General features: G+C 40.3%; 1 pseudogene; it reads left to right on the top strand.

Moving 5' to 3' along the window:
• The window catches only part of LOC104563819 (testis-specific serine/threonine-protein kinase 6-like), a 179,619-nt pseudogene extending 158,822 nt beyond the window's left edge, over nucleotides 1–20,797 (top strand).
• Nucleotides 20,798–21,484: the final 687 nt, after the last annotated feature.

Genomic DNA, 21,484 nt, shown 5'->3' on the forward strand with positions numbered 1-21,484 from the left:
AGTAACTATTTGCATTAAGTCTTAAGTGCAATAACTGTAGTGTAACTCAAACTGGCCTTAGAGAAAATCAAATAGAAGTGAGTGTAAATACATCCAGCAAAAGAGACTGCAATTTTCTGTATTAGCAACAGGTGAAGGCTACAGAAGAGCTGGCTAGAAAGCAGGGTTTCCATTCATGGCTGATCTTGTTTCACTCTAAGTTACAGTCCAAATCAGACCCAAAATCAACATGTGCTAGATTCCCCAGGCCCTGCAGCCACTTAGTAATATTGATGTTCCTGTCAGCTTTCATGACCAGAGCAAAGATGACAATTTCACTGAGGAGCAACAGGAAACGCTGGCTCTCAGGCTCAGGCAGCAGAAGACTGACCAAATTCTGAAGCCCTGGCAGCTCCCTGCACCTGTGCCCCTTAGGAAAAACTGCCAAGAATCCAGGCACACTTCACCTGGCACCCTGCTCTGCTCTTGGCAAGCACTTGGACCAGGGGCATTGTGAAAGAAACATTTAGAACTCAACAAAATGGGTTTCTTTGTATGCATTTTTTTTCCTCCTCTCAAAGTCTTCAAACAGCTCTATTATCAAAAGCCTTTACAGCTAAAGAAAAAGCCAAATAACCAGAAAAACCTGGAGGCAAGGAAAGAACATTTTTGAACGCTTACATTTCTCTTCAGGAAATTTCAACACACATGAATGAAGCCCATCAAACAATGCCACAGGAGCTACATTCTTAGAAAGCAAAAGCAGTTGTAAGCAATTTCCCTTGGAAAACCTTGGAAAAACAAAAGAGGTTAGAATGAAATAAACTGACTTAATTATTCTCCAAATCATTACTATTTCCCTGACTGAACGTGAAACACTTATCTATTCTTGTTGGTTTCTTCTGGATATGCCAAACAGGAAGCTAGAAAAGCCTCATTCTTTGATATCAGTTCTTAGAGAACTCACTTGAAAGGTGAGTTGCTAGATTAATGTTTTAATTATTTATTTTAAATTTCTATAAACCAATCTACCTTAAAGGACAGGTAAATGTAGTATCTATTGTCCCTTAATCTATTTTGCCAGACCTAAAGCTGCAAGCCCAGAAATGCCTTTGCTGAGCTTTTATCGCCCTGGCACCATTCCTTAAATAAGCCTTTGAAAAAATCATCAGCTGCATGACTGTCTGTGGAGACATTCCCAGCAGGATGCTGCTGGTTAACAAATGCCCCTTAGCTCCAACACCTCTGTATCTTACTACAATTAACAAAAGCATCCATTGTTGGCAGTGAAGGCTTAAGGTTTTCTTTGTCTATGATTTTCTGCTTAGAAGGAAAACTTTGTTTTCAAATACACCTTTTCTTGACATTAACAAGTCAAACGTATTCTGTCCAACCTAGAGTCACTAGATTCCTAGATTCCATTTCTTTTTTTTGCCTGTGGAGATTTCAGCATTCCTCTTCCAGTCTCTTGCAGCCTGTGAATCAGAATTGTCATCAAGGTCTCTGCTACCTATTAATTTGTTCAAAGATCTCAACAGCCAAGAAAAAAACCCTGATGATGAAGTAATTTTGTATGTAACTGTAATATTACCTCCTACTGGATGGCTTCTAGGATATCTGGAGCCAAAGCATACATCTAACCTGAAGATCCTTTTGCAGACAGCTCAGTCAAAATCTTATTACCCCTGACAGATTGCAGAACTGTTTGATTCATTTGTTCAGACTTAATGGCAAATACTGTATGTACCACTTTAATAGAAAAAAAATTACAGATAGGCAGTAGAGAGGACAGCTGCCTGTGTACCTAGATTCTGGGTACTTACATTCTGGGTCAGATAGTGACTTCCAGAGGGAGGAGAGACTTTGTCTCTTCTGAGAGCAGCACCTGAACACCATGAGAAAAGCCAGGCAAGGATGAGCCCAGTGACTTGCAGTGATACTGTAGATTGGGACTGCTCTGAGGAAAGCCAGAAACATGCCAAAACTTTCCTGAGAAGGAATGGGAAGATGCAGTGTCTCGGAAGCCATAATGTTCCCTGATACAGCTCACAACTTGCACAACCCTTAACTCCAAGTTTTGAGAAATGGGCTGTTAGAAAATACATAGACAAGAGTAATGAAAATCCAGGAAGGCAAAACTTCGAACAGATATTACATAGTTGAGATGAGGTTCACAGTTCAACATAGAAAGATACTGATGTGAAAGAGTAGAAAAAACAGTTGAAGGATGGCAATTTATTGACAGTAAAGGTCAGCCCCTTTCAGGAAGCCATTGAATTTCACCATTTCTTACCTGAAAACTACATGGCAATAAAGACTGCATCAAAAGACCTATTAGTTACCCACTGTGTATATTAGCTTTAAATTTTTAATGACATCCTTTACCTTTTTTTTCATGATAAGGATTGCCCAAAATGGTTTGAAGCCTTAAAAAGTTGTTTGGCTAGGAAACTGGGATAGAGAAAGGACCTGAACATATTAATTTTTAAGACTTATTTAATCTGTAAAGCAAAGTATATTTTTTCTATTTAATTGCACTTTTACTTATCTTGTTCAATTTTATATTTTTCCAATATAATAAAACTTAACTTTATTAATTGGAGGCATCTAATGTTGTTTGATATGCTCCCTTCAAGAAAAGGGAGGAGGACTAATTTCACCTCAGAGCTCTAAGTGAAGTTTCTGTTGCACGGCCATGAAGTATTTGGTTTTTGTTTTTTGGTTTTTTTTCCTTATCATAAGTACAGTTTAAAGACTTAACACTTCTCAGAGATCTGTTGCTGATTAGTTTTGTGATTATCCAGTAATTAAAAGACGATATGATACTAGAATCTGCAAGGGTAGAATCCTACTGAATTCCATGCACAATGGCAAAACTTTCTTGTGAAATTCTGTGTATTATGAGAGCAGGACTAGAGCTGCAATTTTTTCATATTGAAAATGTTCCTACATGTCAAATACATCACTGGAATGTATTTGGTAAGGAAAAGCAAGAATACATTTGCAATATTAGATATAAAATATTTACAAAAATTGAGCAGAAAAATGGAAATAAACTTAGCAAGCAGGAATATTCAGTGTTTATATACAAAGCAGGGAGTTTTGAGACTTTGGAGCTGTCAAAAAAAATACTTTGCTATTAAATCTTCTGCAATCATGAATCTCAGTTGAGCATTATGAGTTAGTAACATCAGTCAACAAGGTTTCTATTTTTTTTCCCTTTTTTTTTGTATCTGGTCAAAATGAACAATTGCATAATCTGCTAACAATTTAGGAACAGTAGGTAAGATAATTATGTCTCAGCAGCCTATTGATTCACCCTTTGGGGACATACAGAGAAGACTTTAGGCCTGGTATTTATCAGAATGAGCTTTCAATGGAATCAGTAGAAGGCAGCACTTGAACCACTTTTTCACAGAAACACAAGAATACGTGACACAACATATCCCTCACTGTTCCTTTTCTGTCATGTCACTTGTGTCAACAGTGTGTTCACACAGTTACACAGTCCAGGGAAAATGTAACAATTCTGTTATTATGGAATGTGTCTTAAATTGTGTATCTCTCATTCCACAGACAGTATACTTCAGGCACCTTATATGCAAAACTGAGTTTTTAAAACTACTTTATCATCGTTCAGTGTATGTCATCTATCTTGAATTCAGCAAGGCTTTTGACACCGTATCCCACAACATCCTTGTAGAAAAGCCCAAGCAGTTTGGTTTGGATGAGTGGACGGTGAAGTGGATTAAGAACTGGTTGAATGACAGAACCCAGAGAGTGGTGATCAACAGACCTGAGTCAAGTTGGAGGCCTATGGGATCCACAGGGATCGGTTCTGAGGTCGATATTGTTCAACATCTTCATCAACAACCTGGATGAGGGGACAGTGTATCCTCAGCAAGTTCACTGATGACACCAAACTGGGAGGACTGGCTGATTCCCCAGAAGGCTGTGCTGCCATTCAATGGGATCTCAACTGACTTGAGAGTTGGACAGAGAGGAACCTCATGAGATTCAACAAGGACAAATACAGAGTCCTGCATCTGGAAGGGAACAACCCCATGCACCAGTACAGGCTGGGGGTCGAACTGCTGAAGAGCAGCTCTGCAGAGACAGACCTGGAAGTCCTGATTGATAAACTAAATATGAGCCAGCAATGTGCCCTCGTGGCCAAGAAGGCCAATGGCAGCCTGGGATGCATCAAGTAGAGTGTGGCCAACAGGTTGAGGGAGGTTCTGCTCCCTCTCTCCTCTGCCCTGGTGAGGCCTCATCTGGAGTCCTGCGTCCAGTTCTGGGCTCCTCAGCTCAAGAGAGATGGGGAACTTCTGGAGAGAGTCCAGTACAGGGCCACCAAGATGATCAGGAGACAGGAGCATCTTCCTTATGAGGAATGGCTGCGGGATCTAGGGCTGTTTAGCCTGGAGAAGAGGAGACTGAGAAGAGACTTCATTAATACAAGTATTTGAAGGTGTATGTCAAGAGAATGGGACAACACTTCTTTCTGTAGTGTTTAGTGATAGGACTAGGGATAATGGACATAAGCTGGAACACAAAAAATTCCACTTAAAATAAAGGAAAAACTTATTTACTGTAAGGGTGATGGAACCCTGGTACAGGCTGCCCAGGGAGGTTGTGGAGTCTCTTTCTCTGGAATTTTTCAAAACCCATCTGGACATGTTCCTTGAGTGACCTGATCAAGGCAGACTTGGTTGAGCATATGGGTTGGACTAGATGATCTTTATAGATCCCTTCCAACCCCTGACATTCTGTGATTCTGTAATCTGTTATCTCATCTCATCCCTTCTGTTTAGTCTTCTGTAGCACAATCCTACAACAAGAACATCCTCACAGAAAGACTTTGTACAGGGATTCATGCTCCATCTCATATACAGACAAAGCTTATTTACAAAAAAAAAAAAAAAGGAAGAAAATTCATGAAAAAAAATATTTACAGAAGGCTTAAGCTTTTCCTAGCACGTACCTGTAGTGCATTGGCATTGATGCGTTATTGATGTAGTTCCCAGAAGCAGTAATTTTGGAGTAGGACATTAGGATTTAGAGATAAATTCTTTGTCTGTTGTAAGAGATATATCCACTTATTAAAAAACAAATGTAGTATACTGTCAACTTCTCTTCCAAAATTAGTTGTAAAGCATTTCAATCAACAACATGCAGAAATCCTGGATGGAAAAAGACAGTGCTGTGGGTAGTCCTCCTCTTATCAAGTCTTAAACAAATATTGTGTTTGGGAAATCATATGTTAATCTGAGACACTGCCAGTTATAACCGTTGTCTCGACAGATGGGATATCCAAGGGATGGTCCCAAGAGGGGCTCTAGGACCATCAGGTATAGAAACTTTGCAGTCAGAGTGCCCTCTAGTTCTCAGTCCCTGAATGTCCCTCAGCTTCCCAAAGAAATCCGTTCCTTGAATTGCATAGAGAGACAAAGCATTTCAATAACATATTATCTATCTCTAGATATAATCACCCATCTAAAGTGGCAAATTACTATAGCACAAAAATACAAACTTACACAAACTGGTTAGTTTTCATAGCATTAAACATAACTATTACAAAGAATTGCCTCTCTGATGTTATAATTTTCTTTCCCTTGGACATTTTCCTCCCAACACAAATCTTTGAAAGCGTAAATTGTGAGATATGTTTGCAGTAAAATGTTAAAAATTAATATTTATATAAAATTATTAAAAATATTAAGAGTGATATAGATACTGTAGTACTGGATCAGGCAAAACCCAAACAGATTTTAATTTGTCTTGCATCCAAAATTGATTATAAAATAAAAGTTATTCTCTCTTATTTTAAGTCTGTATTTCAGAAGTCACAGAACATGACAAATATTCCAGTAAACCTGACCATTCTGTGTCTTTTCCAGGGCAGCTATTCATCAAACAATTGTTCATTTATGTTAAAATAATATGTGTAGAAAGTACTTAGCCGCTTAGGGACAGTTCTGGGTGCATTCCTAAGTCTCAGCTCAAGGTAATGAATTTAAACTTATCTAAAATGTATTTTTAATCTTCAAGTCGTGTATTCAAGCCACTGTATTGATTTTTATATGGTCTGTATGAAAGTTATTTTGGATTTGTATATGCAATTGTAATTTTCAGCTGGTAGCAGTACATTCAAAAGAAAAATGTGAAGAAAATATGAAGGGTTGTTGATGAAAAGGGTGATTGAGTGAATCTCAACCTTCATGAGAAATCTGAAAAATCTGATGCTGTCTGTAGTTTCTTGCTACAAGTAAGAGACAGCAGAAGATTGTAAGAATGCATGTTCCCAACTGTCTATCATCTGGATTTACTTGCAATGGTGAAGAAAGCAAATCAGTGCCTTGGGGCATCATAGAATCATAGAATGGTAGGGATTGGAAGGGACCTTTAGAGATCATCTACTCCAACCCCCCTGCAGAAGCAGGTTCACCTAGATCAGGTTGCATAGGAACATGTCCAGGCGGGTCTTGATGACCTCCAAGGAAGGAGACTCCACAACCCCTCTGGGCAGCCTGTGCCACGGCTCCATCACCCTCACAGTGAAATTGCTTTTTCTTATGTTTAAGTGGAACTTTTTGTGTTCCAGCTTCATCCCATTATCCCTTGTCCTGTTGCTAGCTACTGTAGAAAAAAGGGATGCCCCAACCTCCTCACACCCACCATTTAGATATTTATAAATGTTAATAAGATCTCCCTCAGTCTCCTCTTCTCCAGACTAAACAGCCCCAGTTCCTGCAGCCTTTCCTCATATGAAAGATGTTCCATACCCCTGATCATCTTGATGAACCTGCACTGCACTCTCTCCAGCAGTTCCCTGTCCCTCTTGAGCTGAGGAGCCCAGAACTGGACACGGTATTCCAGACAAGGCCTCACCAGGGCAGAGTAGTGGGGGAGAAGAACCTTCCTTGACCTGCTGGCCACATTCTTCTTGATGCATCCCAGGTTGTCATTGGCCTTCTTGGCCATGAGGGCACATTGCTGGCTCATATTTAGTTTATCAATCAGGACTCCCAGGTCTGTTTCTGCAGAGCTGCTCTTCAGCAGTTCGACCCCCAGCCTGTACTGGTGCATGGGGTTGTTCCTTCCCAGCTGCAGGACTCTGCACTTGTCCTTGTTGAATGGCAGCACAGCCTTCTGGTGAATTAGCCAGTCCTCCCAGTTTGGTGTCATCAGCGAACTTTCTGAGAGTGCACTCTGTCCCCTCATCCAGGTCATTGATGAAGATGTTGAATCATTTGTCATGAACTGTTAGCTAAAGAAGCATTTCCTGCTTCAGGAGCATCTTAATACAGAGTAAAGGTCTTAAAAAAACCACCACAGATTGAGAGAAGTATCTTTGAGAATCAAATAGAAACAAAAAGCAAAAACCAGCTCTCACTAGAGTTAGTAAAAAGCTCTTTGAAGCAATCTATAACACAAACTTAATATTGTTGAAATTGCCAAAATTCACTGTTTTGAAGACCTGTACAAAAGGACAGCATGTTGTCAGCTCCTAGGACACAGTTTCTCTTCTTAAATGTTTTGTTATGTTATTCCTTAAACTGTTTACCAAGGAGATATCAAAAGGCAGCTTCACAAATGAAACAGAGTAAGTACTTAATATAATGATATACAAGTACTGAAATCACTAAGTTTATGCCCTTGCCTATAAAATGGTCTTTATGATTTTTGAAGGCACATCAAGACATATAATGACAGAGGAAGAAAAAGCAAAATTAATTTATTTACTGGAGTAGTTGATGAATGGCATAGATGGATAGGTGCCTCCTGTCATAGATCATGCAGAATGCTTGGGAAATGGTGAATTTCAGACAAAAACCTCAACTGGCAGTGTCAGTGCTAAGTTCACTCCTTTATCCTTCAGAATCTACAGATTGCCCCAAATTGCCCATCAATCTGAAAGTCATTCTAGATCTGGGAGAAAAGGTGGAAAATGTAATTAAACCAGAAGTGATACACTCACTTTTGTTTTCAGTTTTGTTCAGTGAAATGGGAAGTGATCACAATCTTCTCCAAGCATGAGTAAGATAGCTCTCATGTGGAAAGGTGTTGACTTGTGTCTGACAGGTCTGCTTTGTCTTTTTCCAAGGTAAATCTTTTTGTGGTGATTTCAGTTTTGAATGTGCAGATTGCTTTGAGAGTGACTTGTGGCCATGAAGACTAGCCTATTAACTTGCTTGCACATCTCAGTGAACAGAGTACGGCAGAAAGCTGAACTGAAAACTACACCTTTTAATATTTGTGACAAAACAAGGACAGTGTTAAAGACGATGTAATTTATAAAACACAAAGTAAATAGGGAAAATATGCCACATACCAAATCTCTCTCTCAAAAAAAAAGTTGAAGAGCTATCATGACATAATTATTGACATTGTTGTATCAAATACATACATATATGTACAAACAAATAAAAGCACTGCCTGAATTTGGGGACAGAATTTAATAAATACTTCAGTGACAGTGAAAAATCATAGCTGAATTGGGGTCCAATTTTCAAAGAAGACATTTTGCCACCTGGCTTCACAAGAAAGGGAAAAAAGCTTTTGACAAAACTGTCATGTGATAATTGTGGCAAATGTTAATGTTGTTTTTGAAGGATGGAGACAAGGGAATTAAGACAAAGAATTTCTTCTGGTAATTGTTTCTTTGTACTGTTAATTAGATGCCTCATGAGTTTTGAATTTTAAATTTTTGACAAGATAAAATCGTGGAGGTATGGGTGACAAGATAAGATCATGACAAAGAACCAGACATCCCCTGAAGGGATTGTAGCCGCCTCCCCTCGGGAAGTTGTTAGCCTTGGAGTACTTAATCAATAGGGAAACAAGGGAGAGACCTTACAGATGGGATAGGGAATAAAAAGCCGAATATTGTACCTATCAGGGTGTGCCTACTAGCTAGGACATCTGCAAGAACACTTAATAAAAGTGCTTCACTGCAGAGTCTGACCTGAGTCTTTTGGGAGAAAACTTGTTTTGTTTCTTACATGATGAACTCAAGATCAACTCCAACAAAGCATAGCTTAGCAACTTTTTGTGGTGAAGGAATGAGCTTAGACTGGTGCTTAACTGAACCCTTAAGTTCCGTATTTCTCTTTGAGACTGGCTTTCTCTGCCCTATTCACCACTGAAAGTAAGTAAACTGGATTTTTAACTGAAGCTTACCGGTATTTCAACAGACTAAAAGTACTGTGGAGCAAGTGCATGCTTCCTGACAGTACCAGGGTTTGATTTCACTAGGTGCTACTTTAAATCATTGTTTTTCTCTTCATTTGAATTTTTTTGAGAGTGATCAAGCTGAACTTTGATCTCCTGTCACCAGTACTGCACTGAAAAATGGACAGGAAGCTCAAACAATGAAATAAACTTAAAAGGCAAAGCACTGTTGTAGTTCAGTACCATAATACAAGAGAACAAATAATTTATAGCATTTGATTGTTTCTTATAATCTAAGCAACATGGAAAACATTCATAGTAGTGCTTGCTTCATTGTGTTTCTCTTTGATAAACTGTCTTTAGACCTGCAATCTTTAAAAATGATGTTATAAATTGAACAGAAGGCTTTCTCCAGTATTTATTTCGGTAGAGACTGTGGAAACACAAGGCTGCTAAAGACTAAAGCTGAAGGAATTGGGAGACTAGTCTTAAGAATACAGAACAAACTAACAAAGTTTGGAAACTGCTCCTTTAGATGATAAGTCCTTTATGACACACTTCAGCTCCTTCATCAAACATTTAATACTTTAAGGGAAAAAGGCAGAATACCTAATTTTTTCTTGTATTTCCAAAGTGTCTGGATGAAAGTGTTCAATTCTAATAATGCAGATACACAAGGAGCATCAAAATAGCAGGATACTTATGTAAGCAGGAATATGCAATTATACTGGTAGAGAAGCAACTGTATAACAAACTCCACTGTAAAATTGCCTTAATTAAAGACACAAAGCAGATACTTATGTTAAAGAACAGGCAGGTATGTAACTGGCTATTTGCAAGTGCAGTTCCCATCACACCAGTTTGCATGCCATTTATGATGCACCTGCCCAGCCTAAAGCATGCAGTAAAGAACTGCAACCACGAGCAAGAGAACTCAATTCAGAGGGTGATTCTTGCTTGGAAGGACAATTGGGGTACTTGTTAAGATCTTATTCCTTGAGGAAGTGCTTTAAAACACTGTGGAATAATCCTGTATACAATTACTATGTGCTGACAGATACAGCAAGGGATGCTACAGAGATAAGAAAATGATCCCTTCTTACTGCTTTTGCCAAGCAGAGCTGTGGTAAATCTTCTTCCTCAGGCTTTTAAGGTAATTTCAGATCTGAAGACAGACACCGGAGATGAACAAATCGGAACTTTGATTTTCTTTTGGGTTTGTTGCCCATTTTTGGCCAGATGTTTTAGAACTAAAGAACAGTGAATGGGTAAAAACAGGACAAAGACAGCAGAAATGAATTCATTGTTTCTACTGGAAAAACATCCACCAGCTATTGAAGAGGTAAAGAAGCCCTTTAAAAGTAGGTCTGCCAGAACAGAAGTAAGAGTTCAGCACAGTACAGTACAAGGAAAATTTCTCTTGGGGAAAAAAGAAAGACAGGAAAGACTTAACTAAAAGTGAAGGTCTTGCAGTAAACAAATGATTAAACTTGCTTCAAAAATGTGTAGAAACATTATTCCCAAAAAGAATACTAAGTTACAGTACAGGAAAAATCCCCAGTAAAATTGGTGGGAGATTTTTTTTTTTTTTAATAGAGAACGGCACTGAATTCCTGCTGTTATATAAACAGAGCATCAAAGCACAGGTATGTCTGCCTTATAAGTTACATTAGGATCCCCATGGCTTTTAGGTGACATATATTAGTTTGGATAGAAAAAATCCAATAACAGTAAGTTTATTATTTCCATTTGGGGGGATCTCTTTTCTCTCCACAGTAAGAAAACTCCACCTCTTTCATTTCAGAAGTAATTTTACATACAAACCACAGTCTTGAATCAGTATCGTATTAAAGCACATGAATAAATGTGCCAGTGGGAAACAAAATTAAGCCAGCACTTTAATTTTGTAGTGTACACAACTACTCTGAACAGAAACCCTGAGTAGTTTGATGTTCACTCTTGAGAAGACTTAAGAGTGACAGAGAAAAGATGGAGTGGAAGACTACGATAAAAAAATGGCAAGAACATGTCAGAGGAAAAAAAGACAAGAAAACATAACATGTAGGTATCTTACGGAAACAGCTACAATTAGCTAAGGAAGAAAGAACAAAGGAACAAAGTTTTGGTTTGATTTTGTAAGACATTTTAAAAAATGTTTATAACCATATTAAAAATATAGTTGATATTTAAGGAGTTGCAACAAGTTGCATACTTTTAATTAGTTTATGGTGATAAGGATGAATCCAAAGCAGACAGCTGTGGAGATTTGTTATTTTAATTAGCAAGCAGACAAGAAAATTCAAGAACAGTCCTGATCCACCACAGCACATTTTGTTCAACAGAGCAAATGAGAGAAAAGAACCTCAACACCAACACATTGTGACTTCTGTACTAAAAAAGGAGGTTGCTATCTTCTTTACCCAGGTAAAACACTGCAAATAAATAGCATCTGCTTCACAAAGCAAAGCATTTTAAGAGACCAAACCATGCATGACAAAGAACTAAGACCAGAGCTATCAAGCTTATTACAGTGCAGTAACTACTTGAACATGCTTACAATGTAAGTTATGTACAGATTTATAACCCCAAAGATAGAGTATAATTGATGATTAAACCATTAATTAATTGCTTTGTTTTGGGGCTTAGGGATAAAATAGGTATTCTTCAGTCAAAAAACTTTAGGATTTCTGAGAAGTAAATTAGATTAGAGGTAAAAGTAACTAGCTGCTATTTAAAAGCTGCTGAGTATGTCCACACCAGGCATAGGGACCGATCAACTAATCAAACAGCTTTGTTTCAGAATTTAAAATTTTATAATGCAAGAATACAGTTGTTGATATCCTTGGAAACTCAAACAGGTTTTTTTTTTTTTTTGCTTTACAGTGTCCACCACCTTTTGTCTATTTTTTACTGTATCTTCTAGGAGAAAGACATCTAAATTTATCTTATTCTAAGCATTAACTTCAAAATTTGCTTCCTAACAGGTACTGCATTGGTAGTAATAGCCTCAGTGTATCCCTGACTAGCAGAGAACCCTTTGGGCAGGCGAAAATCTTACCTCTCCTGCTAAGTCCAGCTTTGCAATTTGTCCCTGTGCTTGAAAATTACTATTTCTGAATTGATTCACATTTTCAATCCTACTTAAAGATAAGTTAATACTATACACAAATTACAACACAGACTTATGAGTTAATAATTTACTTGTCTAGCTGGGGAATTTTCCTTTTAGTGCATTATAGATGAAACCACAGTCAAATTCAGTACTTTCTTGAATTAAGATCATCTAGCCAATCTAATTCTGAATATATCAAGCAGTGCTGTTCTCTGTGGGGATAATTTAGAATAAAGTGTGCTTCAGTATAAGGAAGAATGTCAAGTATTAGCTGAGACTGAACGGAAATCTATAAAAGACGTCAAGACTGTTAGCAGCATCGCTTTGATTACTAATCTCTGCTCTTCCACAGCAAACTTTTTTTTTTTAGTGTCTAACAAAAAGGTCATTGGTTCTTCACTGATGTTCAGAAGGATCTGTATTGTAAAAATGTTTATACAAGAATTGACACAGGCAGATTTAAACTAAATTGTTCTTTCCTTGCATTCAGATACTAGTCAAGGAATGGTTAGATGACCTTTAAGCCTGACAACAGCACAGAGGCATTCTCCTTTATGGAGATTGATTGCAATGCATAATTTTTGGCACATAGCTACCTTGTTATGATGTTATATAACTTGTATGTTATCTATAGTGGGTTTGTTTGGCCAGGTTTTGGTAGTGGGGAGCTACAGAGATGGCTTCATTGGTATCTGACAAGGCCAGTGTCAGTCAGCTCTTAGATGGACTCGCAGCTGACCAAGGCCAAGGCAATTGGTGATGGAGATAACACCTCTTTGATTAATGTATTTGAGAAGGATAAGAAGTTGCTGAACTACAAGAGAAGCAAGTGAGAATGTGAGAACAACATCTCTGCAGATACCAAAGTCAGTGGAGAAGGAGGAGGAAGAGGTGCCCAGGCACTGGAAGAGAGATCTTTCTGTCACCTGTGGTGCAGCCCATGGTAAGGCAGCTGTCCCCCTGCAGCCCATGGACGACCACAGGTGAGCAGAGACACACTTACAGTCAGGGAAGACCCATGCCGCAGTGGGTGGATGTCTGAGGGAGGCTGTGACTCTGTGGGAAGCCTATGCTGGTGTAAGTTCCTGGCAGGACTTGGGAACCTATGGAAAGAAGAGCCCATGCTGGACTAGGTTTGCTGTTTTAGACTTGTGACCCTGTGGGGAACCCACTTTGAAGCAGTCTGCTCCTGAAGGACTGTACTCCCTGTGGATGAGACCCATATAGGAGTTTGTGAAGAACTGCACCCTGTGGGAAGGACCCATGCTGGAGAAGTTCATGGAGGACTGTATCCTGTGGGAGGGATTCCACACTGTAGCAGTGGGAAGTGTGAGGATACCTCCCCAAAGAAGCAGCGGCAAAGTCAATCTGTGATGAACGGACTGTAAGCCCCATCTCCTGCACCGCTGCAGGGGGAGGGGTGAGAGCAGGTGTTTTAAGATTAATTTTTAAAAAATTCTCATTTCCCTACTTTGTTTTGATTGTTCATTAATAAAACAAACCAATTCTGCCAAGTTGGTTATATTTTGTCCATGATGCTAATTGCCAAGTGATCTCCCTGTCCTGATCTCGACTTGCAAGCTTTTTGCTGTATTTATTTCTCCCCCATCCATTTGAGAAAGGGGAGTGATAGAACAAATTCGTGGGAATCTTGCACCCAGACAGGGTTAAACCTGCATCTAATCTTAAGTAGTTAAAATACAGCCATTTCAAGGCGGTTAGGAGTATAACTAAAGCTCACAGATGTCAAGGGTGAATGCTGAGCACGTTTGAATCAGCCATCAGATTGCTAACAAATGGAAAGAGGCACTAAGCTCTCACTACTACACTGACAGTAAACATCAATAGAAAAGTAGAAGCTTACAAAGTCAGTTTCCCTGACTCTGGTACATCCTGAAGTTGGTTCTGAAAGCCAACTGCATGAAAAACATTCTGTTCCAAAGTTTGTTTTCCCTTTGAATAGAGCTCTTTCTGTAGCCTCTACAGCTTGATGTCATTTCTGTGTCTTCCTTTCATTTTTTAATCTGAGTAGTGCTGGATCCACTTATTGTTGTTAATTGTCCTTCATTAGTTACCTTGCAGTTTTGATTGGTTTGACTCTTTACCCTAATAGATTTGCTACAGTAATTGACTTTCTCCTCCACTGATTTGCCGTGTGTGTTTTATAATTTTAAAGTGTACAAGAAACACAAAATGGAATTAAATTCCCAGTAATTGCTTATTACCATCTTGTGGTGCTTTTATTTCCCACTCCTAAAACAATTCCACATGGCTTCAAGTCTGTCCCGTGCCATCTTTTTACCTGTATCCATTATGTTTCTGAAATATTATTCAACTTCTTGATCTTTCTCATTTCCCTTTTCTTTTCAGTTCAAATATTTCCAGATCTTACCATACCTCCCCACCACTTTCCTAGACTCATCCCAAATTCATTAAGATACATAACCCTTTGCTCCATCTCTTCTATTTTTCCTTCTTCACTGTAGAAGCAATGAGGTTTCCATAGAGTGCATCCACACAAGTAAAAAACCTGCCAGTTTACATCCTCTGCAGCACTAACACACTGTGGACTCTCACAAGCCATAAGATAACAAAATTTGTCCAAGTATTTGTTGCAATATTTTGACAGGATGAATTGAGAAGCCTCTCTGCCTAGTATGGAATTACCTTTCATTTGTAAGCATATATTTCCTGAAACACCCAGCTCAAAATACACTAAAGGACAAATTACAACTGGTGCTCAGAGGAAGAATAAACAGAAGAATAATGCCTTGTTATTAGGCAAGACATCACCTTCATCTGCTCTCACCCATTCACAAACCAATAGAAGGACTAGAGGTGGGTGAACACACTGTTTCCCAGAATCCTGTGAAAAGAACAGTAAGGGACATCACTCAATGCTTTCTTCTCTTTTCAACCCTCTCTCTTGCTTCTCCATTTAAATGCTTTTTGTCTCACTCCAAAATCTATAATTCTCACTGAGATTTCCTTGCATGACTGCTTTTCATTCTTGTTCACAGTTTTATTGCCTTCCTTATCTGCAGCTTTAATACGTTCCCTTCATTTTCTTTCCTTCTTTGCTTCCACCTCCAGCTCAGAAGTGTCTCACTTTCCTGCCTGCTGGCTCCTTACTGTTTATCCTTGTCCCCAGCTTTCTCATTGCTTACCAACCACCCTCCTCTTTCACACCCTTAGATGATCTGTGTCTTTGTAGCTATACTTGTTACAAAGCAATGATATTCTCTCACCTTTCAAAAAAAATTGTTAATAATCTATATAATATCATTGCAACCATCTCCTTTAATTTCCTTATGTGATTACAGAATTACTTTATTTTCATGTAGGTATAGAATTTAAAATGCCTTCTGAAGATGCAGGGGCAACATTCCTGCTCCTAAATCAACTTTAGAGCTCACCTTATTTATACTGCTCCTACCAAGCTGAATAACTACTTAGCAAATGGTACAAAATTTACATATACATAGATATATCTATATATATATATAAATAAAAGAACTAAAACCAAGCTGGGGATAGCCACAGATATAGATATTGATGAACTGAAAAAAAGGGTTGTGTTACTAACAATGTAGGGAGTGACTGATGGAGCTCAATATGTTAAATTGTGCATGGAGAGAAGGAAGCACAGTGAGTGAACAGCTAGAAAAAATACTGATTCATACCTGACCTGGTCAGAAAGAGCTCTCTCAAGTTATAAAATTTTTAGTTTATAAAGAAAAGAATCTATTTTGATCTGTACTGGGACACCCACAAACTTCTTCAAAGGCTTTTTTCCTTTGGCATGGAAGAGTTGGTTTTACTTTTTAATGAAGAGACAGAGTTAGAAAGCTCTTCACCAGTGTAATTGCTCATTTTACTTACTCATGGGAAATCACCCTTTTGCAGAAGTTATTTTTTGCTGCCCTCTTAATATCTGAATGACAACAAGCTTAAGTTGCAGGCTGCTGTAACATAGGGCACCTTATTGAGAGAGTTCCACCTGTAAAGCCTTCCTAACATAATGCTGTTTATTGAAAATGAGACATCTACAGGGAAAGAACCTGAGGGAAGTGGATCCTTAAAATAAACAAGACGTGATGATTAGCACATTTTAACAGTACACCATCCAAGTTCCAGGCTTCTAATTGAATTCAGAAAACGTATGAACTGAGCAACTTGTTGTGGAGATGGCCTTCTTCAAGTGCATCTCTTGCTAGAAATCCTGGGACTGATGCAGAGCTCATAGGAATGTTTTTGGTCTTCTGAATATTCCAATTAAAAAAAAAAAAATTGGGACTATTTCCTCATATTCTCAACTGATAAAATCCTAGAATCACTAATTTGATATAGGTCAATTTGTACTGCTTAGAGATTCCATAAAAGCTTAAAAATATTCTTTGTCAAAAAGTGTTTTCTTACAAAATTACCAATTCCACTTCTTGATTTAGCCAAGCTATATTGGGTTTCTCTTTGCTGGATTTGATACCAGGTTATAGTGGACATCAGTAAGCTTGGGCAGCTAACTAGATTGGTAAAAAATGAAATTACATAAAAGAGGGAGAATACAACAGATTTTTAAAATTAAATTGTGTATAGTTATTTTATTACTAAGTCCACAAACAGTTATTTTTTCAGTTTCTTATTTTAATTACATGTTTATAATTTTCTAGGTAGGTTTTAAAATCTGTTTCTGGCATGCTGCATTTTTAGAAATTAATTTACATTATGCTATTACAGAACTATACATATTATTTGAAAAGTGAAAAAGATAATTTATGGAGACAATTTATTGCATTTTTTTTCTTCTCCTCTTTTCTTAATTAGAATGCTTGCTAATTGACAGTTTTGAAAAGCAGAACTAAGACATTCTCATAGTATTCAACATCTCCTAACAAACATCTCACAAAGTATTTATACTTTGAAGTTATGAAAACACAAAAATAGTAATAAGAAATATACTTCAGTTTATAGTAAATTGATGTTTTCAGTAAGACATAATTAAAGTTCCTATGCAAAATAAGAAATTACTCTAAAGCATGTAGCACCCAGTGTAACACATATTGGCATTTTAAGCACACTGGAAACAGTATTTGTAGTATGAACATAGCAGATGCTTTTGTCCCAACTGCTCTGCACAGTAATTGTATTTCCCATGGAAAATTGGATTTTGGGTACTCACACCTACTTTGCTTCACAGTCAGTCTTCATGAGTTTCATAGTCATCATGGAATTAGGTAACAGTAGTGGGTAAGTTTTTTTAGTTCTCAAGCTAGATAATTTTCTAATGAGAAACAAGGACTTGGGCTATTTTTTCTGCAGAGCCCAATAAGGTTTGCAGATTAATTTTTCATTACATCTACCCAGTACACAACAGCACACGGTAGATTTTGCTTTAACATGATTAATATGAAGTTCTCTGCTAAGCATTTGTTAAACATGAAAAGCTTTCCACAGTCAATATACCTGTTTCTCTGCTGGATCTTCTGAAACCTGACTCAGGGCTGGATCACTTCAACATTTCCTTCCTGTGAAAACAAAAGGACATACCACAACCTGCTTGTATAAGATATATACATGTATCTAGGCACAGATACACACAGACACAAGATCTTAACACTGGTATTCCCTCTAACAACAGAACAGCAAACTGGGACTCTTGATTCCACACTATGATTTGCCTGTTAGATGGTGTATTGGGTTTGCATGCCAAGGTTTTGGTAGCGGAGAGCTACAGCAGTGGCTTCTGTGAGAAGCTGCTAGAAGCTTTCCCTGTGTCCAACACAGTTAATGTCAACGGCTCCAAGATGTATCTGTTACTCGCCAAGACCGAGCCCATTGGTGGCTGTGGTAGGGCCTCTGGGATAACCTATTTAACAAGAGGAATAGAGGTTATTGGTCAGGAGCAAATTGTGGCAGGAGAGAGGATTGAGAATGTATGAGAGCAACAACTCTGAAGACATTGTCAGTGAAGAAGGGGAGGAGGTGCTCCAAGCGTTGGAGCAGAGATTCTCCCACAGCCTGTGGTGCAGCCCATGGTAAGACAGGCCCTGTTGCTGCAGCCATAGAGGCAACGGGGAAGCACAGATCTACCTGCAGCCGGTAGAGGACCCAATGCTGGGGTGGATGGATGCCCAAAGGAGGTTGAGGCCTCATGGGAAGCCCACACAGGAACGAGTTCCTGACAGGACCTGGGAACCTGTGAAGAGAGAAGCCCATGCTGAATCAGGTTTGCTGGCAGGACTTGTGACTGCATGGGGGACCCATGCTGGAGCAGTTAATTCCTGTTTCCCCTGTAGATGAGACCCATGTTGAAGCAGTTTGTGGAGAACTACAGCACATGAGAAGGACCCAGGCTGGAGAAGTTTGTGGAGGACTGTTTCCTGTGGGAGGGACCCCATGCTGTTCCAGGGGAAGTGTGATGAGGTACCCCTGAGAGGAGGCAGTGGCAAAGTCCATCTGTAATGAACTGACCACAGCTCACTCTTCCTGTCACCCTGTATTGCTGCTGGGGAAGAGGTAGAATCTTGGGAAGAGTGATGAGTTGAGAGAGGTGTTTTAAGGTTAAGTCTTTATTTCTCATTTCCCTACTCTGTTTTGACTGACCGTTTATAAATCAAACCAGTTCTCTCCAAGCTGAGTCTGTTTTGCCAATTACACCAATTGCTGAGTGATTTCCCTGTCCTTTTCTGGACTCGTGAACATCTTGTTATATTTCTCTCTCCTGTCCAGTTTGAGAAGGGGAGTGGTAGAGTGGCTTTGGCGGGCACTTGGCACCCAGCCAGGGATAAACCAGAACAGAATCATAGAACAGTGTGGAATGAAGGGACTTTTATTGGTCCTCTAGTCCAGCCTCCTGCCATAAGCAGGGACTTCTTCGACTAGATCACAGGCCCATCCAGCCTGGCCTTGACTGGTTCCAGTTAGGGTAACCTCTGTGTGGGAGCAAATCCTCCATCGTGCCACTTGCCTGGCCTTTTGAGAGCGTGGCTGAGGGTTCGTGGCTGAGGATTCATGGCTGAGGGGATGCGTCTGGCAAATGCACTTCCATGGCACGTGGCATTCACATGCTTTCAACTGGCCTGTAGAAATAGCAGCTCAAGTGGGAGAGTGGATTGGTTTTGACTTGTAAATTCCACAGCAGATACAACTTGATACAACAATGACATTACGTGCCCTTAGGAGCCAGGGCACCGCTGCACCACAGAGAAACCTGTGTTTGCAGTTGTTAAAGCATTTAATTTCCTCAAGTGACTTCAGAACAGGGACAAGATCTTCAGGATAGGTCCCCAGACGGATTTCTCATCAGACATTAAAACTCTCCTCATCCAAAAGGGTTTATCCTGTTGTGAAAGCTCAAGTGAAGGGGTGGAAATGGTCAAAGCTCTGCTATGTCCCTAGGTGGGAGCTCTCCCCCAGCACTTATGTGGATGCTTTTGGGACACCTGTGATTGAAGGTGACCGACCAGACACCTCTGTGAGCTCACAAAAGTGTTGCCACATCTGACTGCCTCTCACCTCAGCCCTGGCAGAGCCCTGGAGACCAGACACACACACTGGGGAACACGCAGAGGGGCTGCCACGCATTTGGTGCTGCAGCTTCCGAAGCCTTGAGTAAAAGCCCAGCTTCAATTGAGGCCCTTGGGTTTGGCCATCATACCGCAGGCTGATGTAGGAGAGAGGTTACTTGGCAAGCTGGGCTATCGTCTGGGTCAGACAATTGGGGGAGGCAGCTTCTCCAAGGTGAAAGCAGCCACCTCCTCCAAATACAAGGGCCCCTTGGCCATTAAGGTGTTGGACCAACGGCAAATGTCTGCAAAGATCGTCTACAAGTTCCTGCCACGGGAGATCTCCATTGTGCCCAAGATCCAACACCCCAACATTCTGCACGTCTTTGAGGTCATTGAGGTGGTCTGTGGGAAGGTCTATGTTGTGATGGAGGTGGCAGACACTGACCTGCTGCAACTGGTGCAAGAGAAGGGGAGGCTGCCCTGCGTTCCTCAGGCCCAGGACATCTTTGTGCAGGTCGCCAGAGCTGTGCAATACCTGCACGACCGCAACTTGGTGCACCGTGATCTCAAGTGTGAGAACGTGCTGCTCACTGCTGATGGCCACCAGGCCAAACTCGGTGATTTTGGGTTTGGCAGGGGGAGCCATGGCAAGCTGGACCTGAGCAGAACCTTCTGCACGACAGCAGCCTACTCTGCCCCAGAGGTGCTGATGACAGCCCCCTATGATGCCAATAAGGCCGACATGTGAAGCCTGGGTGTGATCCTGTACGCTGCCCTGGGGGTGATCGGCACGTTGCCCTTTGGCTATACTGATGACCACAGCATCGTCCAGCAACAGAAGAAGTGAGTGGTGTACTCAGAGGGACCGCCCCTGCTGCCGGGGCCTTGCCAGGCCCTCATTGCCCAGCTCCTCCAGTTCAGCCCTGCTGAGCGGCCCAGCACCAGGCAGGTGGCCTGTAACGCCTGCCTGACAGGGCACAGCACAATGAGGAAGCGCTCCCCAGAGATCCCAGCACAGCACTGATCCAGCAGTGTTTGGGGTGTTCAGGGATGGAGTAATTAAAGGTTCATGTTACTGTAGTGGAAAAGTGTTTCTATGGTTTAGTGGTCCTTCTAATCCCTGGGTTGCCTGTTCATGGAGCAGATTTAACTTAAAGCACTGACAAGACTCTCTACTTTCATAAGGGGGTCAGATCCCTCCACAAAGAAGATATGTGAGCCTGGGAGCTCATGGTAAGAGCAAAGCATGTGACTGCTCACACCAGAAGTGGCTGCCTGACTGCAGCGGGTGAATGGAGGGCCAGGGCAGGGTGTTTAAGTAACAGCAGTTTCTAAACAGGATCTTCTGGAAACAGTTCCTCTCTGGTCTGCTTCAGAAGTAAGAAATCCGGAGGCATTTTTTTGATGGCCTAAAGAGAAAAAGAGCACTGACTGGGCCACATCCTACACCTCTTGAATATGAGAGGAATTTCCTCTACTTGAACTCCATGCACACATCAGCCCCAACAAATTCCTTGCTATGAAATGAGGCCTCTGCTATGTGCACACGAGATAAGAGTGGACCAAAGAACATTTCTCAGTGGCCAGAATCAAATCTGTTGTAGGTTTGTGTCACCAGATTTTGGTACTAGAGGACCTACAGGGATCATTTCTATGAAACACCACTAGAAGCTTCCCTTGTATCTGATAGGGCCAGTGCCAGTCAGCTCTA

The sequence above is a fragment of the Colius striatus genome, chromosome 9 (genome assembly GCF_028858725.1).
Source record: "Colius striatus isolate bColStr4 chromosome 9, bColStr4.1.hap1, whole genome shotgun sequence".
Taxonomy (NCBI): Eukaryota; Metazoa; Chordata; class Aves; order Coliiformes; family Coliidae; genus Colius; species Colius striatus.